Raw genomic sequence first — 14,873 nt, forward strand, 5'->3', positions numbered from 1 at the left:
TTATCCCGTGGATGCAAGAACAGAAACGTATTTAACCTTTGGGAATGCTACTGAGGCGTGGAAATGGTTTTAATTGATCAAAACTTCTACAGTCTGAACTTTAAAAGAACTGACAATTATTTCTTGTGTGCAAGGAAAATAATTCCTTTCAGGTGGTTTGGCAGGGACGTGGATTTGCCACACGTGGTATTGGAGAAGCAAGTTTGGAGTGAGTTTGTGTTTGGAGGCCAAGGTTAGACTGAAGAGATTTGATTCGGCAGCAGCAAGCAAAGAAAGCATTCCGCCAGACGCTTTTATGAATAGTTCATCTTTGATTACTAAGCCACAGAGTCACCTCTTTTTTTTTTTTTTTTTACTTCCCAAGAAAAGAAAACAAAAACTGAATGGAATAAAATGGAACCTTCTCCATCCTACCTAGCAGCCAACTAACCTGTCAACCAGCAAATAGATTAAGAAACTTAAATTCTCAACTTGATTAGATTGAGGTGGCCAAGTATAGTCTCAGTTTTCTTCCAGAAAAAGATATCCTAGCCATAAATAGAACATAATGTTGTCTTTAGCAAAACCTACACGCGCTCCCCACACCCAGTCACTCAGGTAGGCCTCAGTAGGAATGACCCATACCGTCGCAGACAACGCTGATACCAGTGTGGGTAATTCTTCAGCCATATCCACTGCTGGAGTAGAATGTGTTTCCACTGAGATGGACCCAACCACAATTTCTCCGCATCTTTCAAAAATTACTCCACACTACCTGCCAAGACCAAGGAACCGATAATGTCCATTTCCTGTATGTTCGTGCTTCAAAGATCTTAGAATTCTTTGATGGTGACTTAGCAACCACTGTAAGAATAATGGCTCCTTAAAACGGAGTGAGTCAAAGAGTAAGACACTTTAGAGGAAATGGTTAATATTAATGAGAGAGTGCAGTGTAGTCTGACAATAGACCAGCATCAGCACTTCGGGAGGAATGCTTCTAGCTTAAGTGAGAGAGGGCCAACTTCTGTCTTTCCATCTCTGAACGTTCCCCCCCCCCCCCGATGAAAGCAGAGAAACAGACAGTGTCAGTATCTGTTAGATGGATGGAGATCGCTAGCTAGATCACTAGATCACGAGGTGGATCTCGAGATCAACAGAGCAGGTGTATGTGTGGTATCCATGGTGTATCGTTCCCCGCCTTCCCTTCTCTTTCTTTCTTTCCCTCTCTTTTCCTTTCAGAGTGATGCTTTGATTCTCTTCAGCAAAGACTGGGCCGAGAAAAAAATAAAAAGTCCCGGTAGCAATTCGGTGGGCCTAAGCACATGCACTGAGAAGAGAGTCAAAAAGGAAGATTTTCACAACGAATTATCATTCAAGTCCTCTCAGACCTGTAGTCTCGTATATGGCTACAGGAGGTGGCCCTAGATTTCTTATAAACCCTTCCAAAAGGTGAGAATGTGCCTTCATTATTAACCTTAGGGCATGTGGTTTTAAAGAGTTATTTTTAACATTTAAACATAAACAATATCAGTACTAAATATAGGATCAAAGCGATGCTATTTCCATGTGGAGTTGCCAAAGCACAGAAGCGTGGCTGCAGAGTACAAGTTTCCTTTGAAGGCGCCGTTGCTATCAATATTGCTTACTCGGCAGTCCAGTGATATCAAAATAAAGTGTTCATATAGACATATATTCATTATTATATCCTGCCTGGTGTGAGAAAGGTTTCACTCCTTCAGCCTTTAAAAACAGAACCCAACATCCCAAACCGAAGCCTTAAGGGCCCCTTCACTAGCTTCTTTTCGAAATGAACACATTTAAAGTAATGTTTGAAGCCTGTGGTATCAGAATTTATTTCTACAAAGTTAACTCTATTTAATATCCTTGGCTCTAAGCTTAATTTGCTAAATCGTGCTGTTTTTGAAATTTATTGCAAAATTATTGTTCTCCAGGGAAATAATTACCATTCCTCTTACTTCTATGCTATTGCTTTCCCCTGCATGTGAATTTAAGTAAAGAGATTTAAAAAGCAACTCTGTTTTGAGTAAGTATCAGTCAAGACAGGATGACTCTGAAATTATATTTGAATTTAAGAGAACATTCTCTGTTCCCTTGAATACCCAATTTTTCCAAATGAGAACAATAGGATATTAAAAATAGAAAAGAATCCTAAGAAATGATTGCATGTATCTATTTATTTATAGGCTGCCTCACTGCAAAAAAAAAGAAAAAAAAGATTCTAGGCAGCTTAGGAACACATATAAAATATAGCTACATAATATAAATTAGAAATAGGCATAAAGCAAAAAAAGAAAACACTGGGGTAAAGAGACTTAAATGGAGCCAGAAATGGATCCAATATAAGGTCATTGATTTGAATCAAGGAAGCACAAATTTGACTCTTGACTTTGAAGTATCAAGTTAAAAGCAACCTGTTCAAAAGTGTGAGGCTCATGAATAAGGTTTTCATAATTTTATCATAGAAGTTCAGAACATTTGGGGCACCTGGAGGGCTCAGTTAAGCGTCCAACTCTTGGTTTCGGCTCAGGTCGTGATCTCAGGGATGTAGGATCGAGCCCCGCATTGGGCTCCGTACTCAGTGCAGAGTCTGCTCGAGATTCTCTCTTTCTCACTCTCCTTCTGCTCCTCCTGCTTGTGTGCTTACTCTCACATCAATCAGTCAATCAACCAATCAATCTTTTTTTAAGAGTTCAGAACATTTTATAAACCATTTGTGAACTGAACAGTAGTTTCTAGTCTTCTCTGTTGACTATGGTAGTGACCACAGTGCATCTACTTCCTTAATGTTTTGGTAGGGCATCCTGAGATTCCCTTTGGGGGAATTGCCTTTGACCTGTTTGTGTGACGGTGCCCTGTCCCTGTCCCTCCCAAGTTCCCAGCGAAGTATTTTAAACAGATTGCAGTACCTGGAGGGGAGGTGACTCTGGCTGATTCCTTCTCAGTGGTCATGTGCTACCAAGAAAGTGACTGGTGTTTGCTAATCCCCTGGTACCAGTTCTCAAAATCTCGTTCTCCTACCTTCTCATCAGTTCCTTGAGCCATCCAAAAATTACCCAGTCCATTTCTTTTCTGCTTAAGTTAGGGTCTGTTGCCTGCAACTGCAAGACCCTAAATGAAATAGAGGCAATTCACATGCAAATGGATTAAATGATGTGGCTGGGCCCAGTGGGTAATTCCAGGCAAAGTTATATGTGGAATCCTGAGAATCTGATGCTCAATTTACAGCCGTTGTGATCTTAGTACAAACCGGATCCAAAGCAGAAATAGTCATTGGTGAAGAGCATTTCTCTCGACAGCAGTAATCTCTGCCAAAAAAAATTTTTTTTTCTTTTTCTGCACTAAAATTCTTAGAATTTCCTCTTTCTTGGGTAGGCGAACATGGATGCATTTGGGGAAAGGTTTTGGAGCACTCTACTACCATATACCCATTTTCGGGGTTAGATGTAAACTTTGTTATTAATACTGCAACACCTTCTGTTTGCCCCAATAAATAATGCCTAATTTCAGCATTCGTAACACCTAACACATGAATGGTGCTTTATATATTATCAAGAGTTTTGTGCTGCTGATGAGAGTTCTTTCTCCTTTAAGAGTTGTAGACTGAGAGCTAGTGGAACAAGAACTACCAAGTATCCAGAACAGTCATAAAGGCCCATGAGGCCGCAGAGCATGTACCTGGGGGCTGTCCTGGTAAATGTTGCACAACTGACTCTCTAAAAGAGAAAGAGAGAGAGAGAGAAGCCCTGGCTTGGAGAGCTAACAAATTTCTGTGGCATCAAGACTCCTACCCTGGCCAATTTCAGGCTACCAGTATGATGTCATGGCCTATAGAATTGGGCAGATAGATGCACAAAGCGCTCTTGAGGCTGGTGCATACAGGCCCCAGTGTACCCTTGGAAGGGTCCCTCCTGGGTCCTTTTCTAACTGAGCCTAAGGAGGGGCCCTGACAGGCCAAGAATCCATTACCCTTGCGACTTGTGTTCTTATAGAAGGAGCACTGGAAATCTGCAAAGTGAGGTCGATTCCTTAAGTCAATCCAGCTAACTAATGGGTAACAGGAGTCTCTTTTTGCTCTTATCTTAGAATCTTCCTCTGGAACATCATAGGGAACAGAAGCAGTTTGTCACAAATAGATTTCCGACATGCAGGACATCTCAAGTTTCCTTACAAGAGGAAGTTTCCATTTAAAGGCAGAGTGATCTGCTTTGTCTGTAAAATTAAAAAAAAAAAAAATGAGTTGAAGAAAACCTATGCTATCTTGCAGGGAAAAAAAAAAAATTACAGCCCAAAGGTGAAGTGTACTAAAGGGCAGCATAAAGCAGAGTGATGTGATGCTGTGGAACACGGGTCCTACATCCAGCTGTCTGGATTTGGACACTGGCTCTGCTCGTTTACCAGTCGCAGAAACCCTTGGATGAGTAACTTGAATTTTAAAACCTCAGACTGCTCCTCTGCAAAATGAGAATGAATGATCATGGGGTTTCCATGAGAACTTAGCTATATCATGCACGTAAAGGACTTAGCAGGGGGGTATGGTAAGCGGTTCCTGTTACTACTTTTTGATTGTCCTGCCTGCCCTTGTCACATGCCTCAGTGTGTTTGGGTGTCCTTTTGTAAGACGCAGCCGCAGCTACTCTCTACTATGTTTACCCCGGGAGAGGGGATGGCAAATGGACTATTAGGGCAAAGCCAGTCCTAGCAGGGTGCTTGCGATGGGCAAAAGGACACGACGACAGGCGTCGACGAGGCATTCCTCTACACCTCGTGGGAAAGAGCGTAAGCCTGAAACAGGTGCAGTCACAGGGCCCCAGGAGGGGATGGCCAAGAGGATGAAACTTCCATTATCAGAGTTTGGCTGAAAATGATTGGAGCCACATTTCCAGTGGAACTTGTAACTGCTTACTCATCTCAAATAACTTAAAGCATGTCATCACCATTCCCGGCCACAGGAATGAATCCTGCCACAGAGTGGAGATCTGTTTTCTTCCTTAAAGCCCTCAGAGTGTTCTGCTTCAATTCCCTGTATGGGATGTAGATATATTAAATACAAAAAAATGACCATAAAGTGAACATTAAGGTTGAGAAATGAGGTCCAAGGTTGCCAAGAAATTCAAAAGTAAGTGTTCCCCCAGCAGCTCTAATTCAGCCATCTTTGCAGTAATGCATCCTTTCCGATCTCTGAATCCTCAGTGGAGCGCCCATTTCATATGGACTCTGGATTCTTCAGCTAAGCCAGGGGAGGGATGTTTGGGGTCCCTTCTGCTCCTTCTCACTTCCCCAGGTCGTGGGAAAATCCTGTCTAGGACCCTTCCACCAAGCCCTTGAATGAGGCCAGGCCTGGCAAAGCAGGCCCGAGGGCCCGGGGGGGCCGGGGGAAGGGCAGCTCGGCCCCAGGAAGCTGGACCCGTTCCCTTCCTTGGCCCCTCCCTGAGAGCCAGGAGGCTACTCCTGGCTCCACACAGCAAATGTATCCATGCAGATATCCAGGATGCATTAGTGGTTCGACACAAGTGATGTGCTCAGGCACCTCCGGGGTACATTAGTTGAAGTGGCTACAGCAGCTGGTGGCTCCTCTTCAGGCATAATTTATCTATTGCACTTTACTTAATGTGCAAAATTAAATTTATGCTGAATCCATGTGTATTACCTACTGTGCATGAGCAGCATGAAATATACCATAAAGCAAATCAGCACAGAGCCATGCTCGTAATTGCTAATGGCTTTCAACACACTTCATTGTGGTCTAACCAAACTTGGAGTCCATTCTGCGTTGAGAATCCTGCTCATATCAAGGTTGAAAGTGCTTCTCCCCAGGACCTTCTGGAGAACTGAAGGATAAAATGAGAAATGCTTTTAAGTCCATCTTTTTTGAGCCTATGTTCTTTAGATCACAGATTCTGCACTTTTCATGAATATTGTGATCGATACGGTCTCTACGAAGGGCATGATTTTGCTGAAAAACAGTGTGAATTTTTTTTAAGTGGAATATAGAAAACAACCCCGAAATGCCGTCAGACCAAGTTCTGTCACTGCCAGGCTGTGGGACTCACTCTGTGTTTCTGGTTCTGTATATTACAACAAGAAGAATTAGGCTGTTGACTTCTGCCCCTAACAAGAAAATAAAAAAAAACAAAAAAAAAAACCTATGCGATTAAGCATAGTGAACTTTACAAAAAACAAATCTCTCAAAAGAGGCTTTCAAAATGTACTATAAAATACACTTACACTCTCACACATCTAAATTCACATAAAGCAGAAACTAATTCAAGTTTGAAACCTGATCTGAAAAAGAAATTTGGTGGAGGAATCAGAAAGGGAGAGAATAAACACTCAGGTCATGCAGAATCTTAAATGCAATTATATCTCCTCCAACAATAATTATTCAAAGTGTTTTTTGTTTTAAGGTATGCTTTGTAACAACTACAGAGCCCATTTCCCATGGGAAAAAAAAAGTTATTTGTTCTACAATTTACATTTGTCCTAGAAAGTACCCATCTGCGGAAATGTCATGTTGCTCCCTTGAAAATAATTTGTAATTTTCTCCACGTAAAGGACAGAGGAAAAATAAAACCATTGACTATATTCCTTTTTAGATGTCATCTTTACACATTTTTTCAGCAGGTGACTATTCGTATAAAATTTTAAAAAATATATCAGTCTTTCAAAGCACAGTATTTTTTTTAAACTAAGAAAATCCTGTTAGGAAGATACAAAGTAATAATTTTACTTATTCTGCTCTTACTCATTTTGTTTTTCAAATTAAAATCCAGATACCATTCATTTCAAATGAATGATATTCATTTTAATACGATTTTTTAAATGTTTTGTTTGTTTCCAGTGCTTCTTGATTTTGTTTGGTTTGTAGCAGAAAAACTAAAATATAGATATGAATTGTCTGCATTCATACATAAATATATATACATTCATATGCATACTTTCAGTCATTATCCTGTTGAATTACAATGAATTGAATAAATACGCATGTAGAAATGGGTTTTCTCATTCTACTTTCGAATGTAAAAATTATGTTGTTTTACTGAATGGTCTAATAAACCTACATCTAGATGTGAAATCCACTAATTAGCATCTGGATCTTATTTCTTTTCTGGAAAAGATGTGTTAGGTTAAGTTCGACTCAGTAGTAAACGTTAATTGAGCATCTATTGAGTGTAAGACTCAGATCTGAAAAAAAAAAAATAACTTGGCTCCTGCCTTGTGGGAGCATACAGTCAAGCGACAAACATGGACATACACACAAATAACTCTAATGCAAGGCAAATAGTGGCACGTCTTAGGATAGGCTTGTGCAGCAGGTGAGTGGTGCTCTGAGGCTCTTGGAGGTATGAAGACAGAGTAGAATGAGAGCTGAGTCTTGGAAAATGAGCCCAATTTTGGTTGGAAGACAACTGGGGGTGGGGGGAGACGTACACTGAAGAGCACGGCAAACAGAAGTAAGGGCTTGAAGAACAACTTGGGCAAATGAAGGAAAGGGAAGTCGAAGCTTCAAACTGTGATGTTCCTTATGCACACCCATAGCCTCTAGATGGGGTGGCCCCTGGCTTAGAATGAAAACAAAAACAAAAACCAAAGCAGTGATGTTTCCCTCTTCTAGCCATAAAGTCTTACTCAGACCTATGTGGTCACAAGTTTGCCTGGGCCCAGAAAGAAAAAAATTTTCCTTCTTACGCCACAAAGAAGATAAGCTTTTACCCAGCAGCCTGTGCTTACCTGTGCTAGCTTAGCTGCAGGAGTGGTTATGAGAAACAAGGACATTATCAAACTCTTCTTTAAAATTCCACCTGTGATATCTTACTAGATACCTTTGGAATAATAACTTCTCCTAGATTAGTTCCATGCTTTCTAAAAACAGGAACTCCTTTCCTTCCTCTCTCCCTTTTTCTCTCCCTTCCTTTCAACATCAAGGGGCATAATTGAGTATTTGCATGATAGGAGTCTTAATTATTAAAGAGGTTTATTGTCTTACAGCTTCTATGAAATTATCCTACGTTTCTCTCCTCTGGGACAGAAAGCATCTTTACCACGTTGCCCCAGGCCTGGTCTTGCCATCTCATTCAACACCAAGGCTTTGTCAAAAGAGAGGTCAGTAGCCTCTTGGAATCTTTTGGAGATAGGTAGAGCCTGGTAATCGTTTCCCACAATGGGGTTATCTGCTATCTGCCAGGGTTGTTTTCCTGAATGATATCTGATCAAACTCCACTGCAAAAAGTACCCAAGGGGGTCTTCCCAGCTCTGTCTTCTTCCTCTGCTTTCTATCAATCAACTCGAGACAAGCTAATGCATGACCCAAATATTTTTTAAGTGTCAACACAGACCATGGTGATTGGGTCTACATTTAGATAAAATCTCATTTATATTCTCTAATCCAGCTCATTATCCCAGATGGTTTTACTGATTTCTACTGTGTTGTCCCCACTGTCAGGATCCAACAGTAAAAATCCAGCAAATTTGCATTCCTTCCTTCCTCTTTTTTTTTTTGGCCCAGGCACATTGTTCACGGAAATTCAAGTGATAAGCAAAGGAAACAAACTACCTTGGAATTTAGTTTGATGCTCTGGATCTCCAGCCCAGTGCAGGGAAACATCCAACTCTTATTTCCCAAACGCAGAATCTTTGAAAACTAGAAGCGACGAAATTCTACTAAATCTGTAAGGAAAAATAAAGCACCACCGCAGAGTGAAATCGAAATGCTATGTCCATGTCACACTTTCCATTCAGACTTTATGATACTGTTCTATAGAATTAAGAACTGCATTTTTTTTTCTTTTAGAATCAAGAGCATTTCATGCCCCAAACCCTACATCTACATCTAATATTTGAAATTTTCCACGTCCCACCTGAGCTGACTAAAATCAACCTATCAAATTCTTTCTCTCACCGATCTTAGATCATGAGGAAGGTTAGGCAGGGAGCTAGGGCCCAACCCTTCTAAGTCTGATCTGAAATGGATGTCTGCAGGCATCAATCATGCTCCCGGATGATACGGATCGCCACCAGCCACGAAGCAGCCCTCTCTGGCTTTCCCACACAAGACCTATCCCGAGATCAGCAAGCACATTCCTGTCTAAACTCTGCGCTGCAAATCGCCACGGCTCCTTTCATCAAGTTAATTACAGAATCAAGGGGCTGGAAGAGGAGCCCAAGACCTCATCTGTTCCATCCCCTCGGCTTTCTGGCACGGCCGGAGTTAAATCATACCAGACAGATGGAAATCTAGCTGGTTTGTAAGGACTTCCAGAGGAGGGGATGGATTCCACGCACCTGCCAATCACCCACTCTGCTGTTTAACAGCCCTTGTTGGAGAATCCTTTATCTCCAGCTTGAATCTCACACACGGCACGTCAGCCAACCTCTCCTTGTTCTGTGCATCAGCCCTTCACATACCTGCAGATCGTTATGAAGGCATCTCTCCAGCTTCTCTTCTCCAGGCTGATGAATCCCCATCCCTTTCACCTCTTTTTATAAATCTGATTTTCTAACTTTTAATTATTTCTCTGATTTTCCACTGAACCTTGGTACACTCCAGGATTGACTGAAGACCCAGGTAGTCTTTTTTTGTCTTTAAGAAAAGTGCTTCTCACACTTTTTACTCCCAGGACCCTTTTTCATACTCCTAAAAATTGAGGACGCCAAAGAGCTTTTATTTATGTGGGTTACATCTACAGGTATTTTCTGGATTGGGAATTAAGACTGAGAAATTTTTAAGACCCCAGAATACGCAAGACACAGCCCGTTATTCATCAGAGCAAAGGTGTCCTACATCATGTGGCCTCTGGAAAACTCTATTGTATATTCATAAGAGAATGAGAAGGCAAATAACATATCAGTGTTCTTATAAAAATAGCATAGACTCTGCATACCTCCTAAGAGTCTTAGGGGCTCCCCATGGTCCCTGGATCCTCTGCTTTATAGGAAACATGGTCCGTCCCACTCTCAGGGTAGACCCAGTTACACAGGCAGTTGGCAAGGAGTCCAGTCGAGTCTAAAAACAGCCAACTCAAACCATGCTACGTTATAAGGCAAATTAAAGCCTTTAACTGTCAAAGAATCCATGCTGTCATCCTTAGAAAAAATAACAGAAACTAATTTTGAGAAAAATAAACTGACTTTTGTTGATAGTTTAATGGGAAAACTTGGTAGTGAGGGAGCAGAAAAGCAGAGGAGGTCACTGTTGATTGCGCTGTAATAGCAAGAGCAGATTCTCTAACGTGTAATCCTCTTAATCACACTCAAAACCATTCTGTTTATTTACTTTTGATCTGGGCACAAATAAGTTGTTTGCTGTGAAACAACAGAGCTGATCTTCAAATCCCTTGCTTACCACTGTTTTTACAACTGAAATTGGCCCTGTCGCCTAGATCCGGCCGAGGTCTGCCCATCACTCTTGAAGACTCTGAGGTGACGGTGGGACACAGGGCAGGGGAAGGGGTCTGTGCAAGCTAAGCCAGGTGCTCAAACGATTTCCTTTGCTTTTACTCTCCCTTCCCCGATTTGTTTCCTTTCGTACCTGAGAAACTGCCTCTTTTTCTCAGCAGAGTCAGGTTTTAAAACTGTTAGCCTAAGTCTTGTTTGCCATATTTATAAGGCATTGCAGATTTGTCAATCAAGCAACAAATATTTGTTACCCACCCTGTATTCAAAGTTCTGCTCCATCGAGTAGGTACGTACCACTGAAGCCTAAGTCTTATTTTCTGTCTCTAGGGACTTCCAGGCTAGTTGGAGACAAAGGAAAATAAAACTCAAAGAAAACAACAGCTCCTTGTAAGCGACAGAACAGAGTTAAGTTCTAAACTGCACGGCCCAGACTCAGCATTACAGGACTTGTCAGAGAATCTCTGTGAGGATGTGAAACCCGCCACCCAAATTAAAAAGTGGAAGTGCTTCAGTGGTGGCGTAGGTGAATTTTGAGACGGAGCTTGAAATGTATTTCTTCTGAAAACTTGCTGGTCAGTTGTTAAAACCAAGCGCTGTTTGTGGGGCCTCGAGCTAGATCACAAATGCTCCTCCCCTCCCGTCCCCTACCCTGGCCGAAGGCCTGTCCCCATCCTGGTCAGGGGAAGCCTCACACACGAATGGGGAACCCCAGCGTGCAGTGCAGACTCACAGTCCACAGCCGTATCCCGCAAGAGCCACTCTTGGCACCCCTGGGGCCTCCCAGTGAGCACCCCAGAAGCCTGGTCAGCCCCGGGGAGGAAGATGAACGAGGTGCTAATAAGGAAGATGCATGTGTTGGGCCCGGAAGCAGGTGCAACCCCTCCAGGCAGGGAATTCCTGGTCCCTGGAATTCATCATCCAACATCCCTGGAGATGTTCCAGAAGGAGGGATCGTGTAGTACGAGCTCCAAGTGGGCATTCCACTGACTCCTCAGAATCTTCTTGAAGGAGGGAAGCATTGGTATTGGACCAACGCAGGGTCTCTAACAGGTAGGACACACGGCAGAGGCCCTGGGTGCCCAGGTCTCAGGAGGTAGCTTTAAAGTAAAGGAATTTCTAAAGAAAGAAAGAGAGAGAGAGAGAGAGAGAGAAAGGGGGGAGGAAGGAAGAAAGGAAAGAAAGAAAGAAAGAAAGAAAGAAAGAAAGAAAGAAAGAAAGAAAGAAAGAAAAGGAATTCCAATATAAAAGACTCTCAAAATAAATATTTCTTGTATTAAGGGTCTTTCATTATTTCTGCAACTTAAGTCACACCTTTCTTCTCTATTAAAGGAAATGTGTGCTTTGATTAGGTTTTCAAAGTAAGACTCAGATTTTATTTTACTTCGATTACTCTAATATACTTTTTAATATTTATATATGTAAAATTTTAAAGTGCACGTTCCTAGGGATTTTCAGATATATCTTAATTTAAGAAAAAGATTCAGACCTGGACAAGTAAAGTTTTCAAGTCAACTCATATTTTGAATGCTAAAGTTGGATGAAAGATTCCTTTTGTAAAGTAAATTCTGAATTCTCATTCTATTTTATAATGGGGTTAGCCACCCGCTAAAGCAACTATTGTGGGAGTTTTATTTAATTTTTACACATAACTTACATGATTTCTCGATAGGAGTCAGACTTCGAATCTAGCTACATTTCTGTTATAATTTCACTTGTGGCATCCTGGCTTCACTCTCTCTCTTCCCTTCTCATCTTAGAATTTAGTGAGATTTTTCTGCCTCTGCTGAAAAACCAAAAAAGAAATATTCCTAGCATACAGACATGGAATATGAAACCAAGAAAAGACATATTAGAAGAAAATGACAAGATTTTTTTTTTTTTGAGTGCTGCCTTGTGTCCCATCACAGCATGGCCAGCATTGACAATAGTTGGAAAGAAATTCAATTTATTACTACAGCCTCTTGTGAAGATACACTTGGGAGGGTGCAGTCATAACACAGAGCAAAACTTCTTCAAAGGTTGACTTGATACTTCAGATAACTTTAACAGACACTTCACCAAAGAGGATATATGGATGGTAAATAACCCATGAAACGTTCAGTGTCACCAGCCAATCGAGACATGTGGATGAAAGCTGTAAGGACATACACCTCTACACGCCTATTGAAATGGCCGGACAAAACCTATACACGAATGTTTACAGCAATTTTATTTTTAACAACCCCAAACCAGAAGCAACCCAACAGTCCTTCCATGAATGAACGGATAAACAAACAGCACCCCACCCATGCAATGGAAGGTTGCTCAGCAATATACAGGGATAAAGTACTGATACACGAACAATTTAGATGACCCTCAAAGGCATTCTGCTGAGTGGAAAACCAGTCTCAAAGGGTAGCATACTGTATGATTCCATTTCTATAACGTTCTCAAAGGGACAACGATTGTGGTGGAGACTACATCACGTTGGGGTCGGGTGGAGGGTATGATTGTTAAGGAGCAACTTGAGGGAGTCTGTGGTGCTAGAACAGTTCTATATCCCCCTGTGGCAGCTGGGAAGGTGATAAAATCTGTTGCCAAAAGGAACCCATCCAACGCCAGCCAACTGGTGCAGTGTTTCCTAAAGGGCAGTCATTACCTAGTTACTTGGATTTTTATCACCCATCTGCTTTTCACGGCATATTCATTGCACTCCGATGCTTAGTACGATGCCAGTACTCCTCGTTTACTCAGAGAGGCAACCACCACCTAGGTGGTTACTGTAATAGGGCAGATGGAAAATTTCCAGGCTCCTAGACTTTTTCTGTCTGTTGCTTTTCCACCACACTGCCTCTCAGCAAGACCCCAGGCATGGGAGTTGGGGGGAAATCAGTGACCCTGCTCAGAAGAATCCTCCTTTGAAAGTAAAGATAATGATTCTGAGACCACTAGAATTGGCTCTTCCAACTGGAGCCCCATATTGTGAGGTTATCAAACCCTTAGAGGGAATTCATGGGTTGGACTTTTCGTCCTTTCAACATTAAATGTATTCTAATTGCATTGGCCCTTACAAAGCCGACTCCTTCCTCAAGGGTAAGGACATAAACTCTTGCCAGCCTGTAAGTCCCGTTTCTGTTTCATCTTGAGAGCTTCCATTCATGTGGTATTTTCCTCCACTCCTGCCTCGTCTACCTTAAAGTACAAACGAAAAGCTATCAACAGATCTGGGTGGCCCCCAATAAAGGGTTCTTTCTCTTTGTCTATTTAAAGTACCCTTGTTATTAAAAAAAATTAACATTCTATTAATAACAGATGCCGGGTATCTTACTCCTGTAATATACTGTAATTAACAATGCAAATGGGAAATAAAAATCTCATTATTTATCAGATAGACATGAGCAGGTGATTATGTACTTAGAGGTATAAAATGCATAATGAAAATGCAAAGTGATAATTGTTCCAAACCGGCTTCTACTTGTGGGCCACAGAGAGAGTCTTTGTAGTTAAATAGAGAGACTGTCTGCCCCTCTCCTTTCTTCTAGTCTAGCCCTGTGCACGATATCCTTTCCTCTCAATACATCCAAGCTCAGTATGAATAATTTAAATGTTATAGCATCTTGTTTAAACTCAAGGCCAACTGAGGAAAAGTGTAGGGAGCCTATACAAATGATACATTTCTGTTTTTTCCAAAACACTCATATAACTCAGGAAAATTAGACAGACCAATTTTATTAACCATTTTTTAAAATTCTATTTGAAAGGAAAGCACTCCTGGATGGAGAGCTTGTATATCAAATTTCAGACCTAAGTAAACTTTTATGGCCGAGCTGTAAAAATAGTCATTTATAATGCAAACACTGCCAAATTTTTAACTATAATCCTGCCAGTGGGCGACTATAATAATCCAACAATAATCATCGTCGTCGTAACAAATCACTTGAAAGAGAGGCTGCTGCCCTCCGCAAATAGGCAAAACATCCCCCCTCCAAGGCGGTATGTTCCAGGAGAAAACCTGACAGCCAGCCAGGCACCCTTCCTTTCCAACCTGGCAAACTTGGGGAGTAAATCAGTCAAGGAGACCACCCTGCCCCCCTCGATACCCTCTGGGCATCCAGGACGACCTAACAGTGCGGTTTATCAAAGGTGGTTGTGTTGCTCCCTAACTGAGTGGTCCTCTTCTTTGTCCCATAACACCCTAAAGCCTTAATGCTGAAATAAGAAGCCCCAGTTCACTTTTTAATGTTTGCAAACATTCTGCGCAAAGGCTGGGGCTCTCCCAGTCCCAGCTTAACTCAAACCAGAGCCGACTGCACCACTGGCGCTGCTGGGTCTCAGCTTGGGGAGGGGGCTCCCTGCAGGCCGGCCTTAAAGGGCCGCGCCTCCCCTCCTGGAGCCCCTTGGCGCCGCCGCCCAGCCAACAGTTCCGAGGAGGCAGGGGTGAAGCGGCAGATGGTGTCCCCAGGGGACAGGCAGCCCAGGGACAGAAGCCATCAAAGGTCTCC

The sequence above is a fragment of the Vulpes lagopus genome, chromosome 5 (assembly GCF_018345385.1).
Source record: "Vulpes lagopus strain Blue_001 chromosome 5, ASM1834538v1, whole genome shotgun sequence".
Classification (NCBI taxonomy): Eukaryota; Metazoa; Chordata; class Mammalia; order Carnivora; family Canidae; genus Vulpes; species Vulpes lagopus.